This window comes from Cervus elaphus, chromosome 19 (genome assembly GCF_910594005.1).
Source record: "Cervus elaphus chromosome 19, mCerEla1.1, whole genome shotgun sequence".
NCBI lineage: Eukaryota > Metazoa > Chordata > Mammalia > Artiodactyla > Cervidae > Cervus > Cervus elaphus.
Window position 1 is genome coordinate 81,665,457 of NC_057833.1, and position 1,469 is coordinate 81,666,925.

General features: G+C 40.0%; 1 non-coding gene across 1 annotated transcript; it reads right to left on the reverse strand.

Annotated features, from left to right (window-relative positions):
- Window positions 1-415: 415 nt before the first annotated feature.
- Window positions 416-549, reverse strand: LOC122676244. Its single transcript, XR_006335517.1, has one exon. It is a non-coding gene; the product is annotated as a U8 small nucleolar RNA (small nucleolar RNA).
- Between the last annotated feature and the right edge of the window lie 920 nt (window positions 550-1,469).

The window sequence follows — 1,469 nt, forward strand, 5'->3', positions numbered from 1 at the left end:
GGAAAAAGAGGTCTCAACAAATATAATGAAGTATGAACAGCTAATATTTAAATATTAATATTACATGATGGTAAAATTAGGACTAATTTATATTTTCTTTCTTTTGCTTATAGGCTTTCCTTGTGTCTCAGCTGGTAAAGAATCTGCCTGCAATGCAGGAGACCTGGGTTCAGTCCCTGGGTTGGGAAGATCCCTTGGAGAAGGAAAAGACTACCCACTCCAGTATTCTGGCCTGGAGAATTCCATGGACTGTATAGTCCATGACGTCTCAAAGAGTTGGACACAACTGAGTGACTTTCACTTTCACTTTCCTTTTGCTTATCTGATTTTTCAAAATTTTCTGTAACTCATATTATTTTTTAAAAGAAAAAACCTTTAATAGCAAGTACTTTATTTTTTTATTTTTATTTTTTCAATCAGATAGGAGCAATCAGGGTGTTGCAAGTCCTGATTATGGAGAGCCCTTAATCATAAATCAATCAATCCAATCATCACGTTCTATTCTGCCCTCCAAAAAGAGGAATAAGTAAGGATTATCCTACCTGACAATAGCAAGTACTTTAAGTTAGAGTTGCCAGGTATCATGGGACATACTTACAGCAAAAAAAAATATTCATTGTTTAATCTGAGTTTTAAATTTAATGAGGTGTTTTGTATTTTTATTTACTAAATCTGGCAAGCCTATTTTTAATGTAAAGCAATCAAAGGAGAGACTTGGGTGCTGTCCCGTTTGAGGACAGAAGAGTCACTGATTGTATCCAGTCTTTTAAACCAGGAAACAGGATTTGATGGAATAAGACAGGAAGATAACTTTGGAAGCCACATAGTCCTTATCTGAAATCTGGACTCTGCTACCACCACCACTATCCCCACGCCCCACCCCAGCCCCATTCACCCCACAATCTGGATGTCCTGGGGTGAGTCACTGATCTCCTCTGAGCCTCATAATAATGCCTGGCTTGCCAGGATCAAATGAGAACATGTGTGTGAAGGTTCTTAGTAAACTGCAAGTGCCAAGCAGCACATTATTATCATGTTAACAAATTATACACACAAGGACCCGTCAAACAGGAACAAAACATCTGCCACAAGACAACTGCAGAATTGTTCCTTGCAACAGACTTTTGATGGCTCTCTGAGGTCAAAACAACTCAAGGTTTAGTCACTCCAGGACTGAACCCATACATTAATATCTATCCAGATTGTTCTTACGACCCTATTTATAGATACACTGATCATTAAATAGTTTGGAACACTTTGCAGCGAGTCGGTTGTTAAATTGCTTGGCGAGTGGCTCAGAGGAAGCCCGCATGGTTTATGAGTTTGGCAGCTCATAACTCCAGGCCCTCACCTTATCACCTTATCCTCACACACCAGGCTCAGTCACCTTGGAAACTGCCCTATTCTGGATGCAGAACACAGAACGCCTGACTGATGTGGAATTCCTCAGCAGTCGCCTTCTTGTCTGG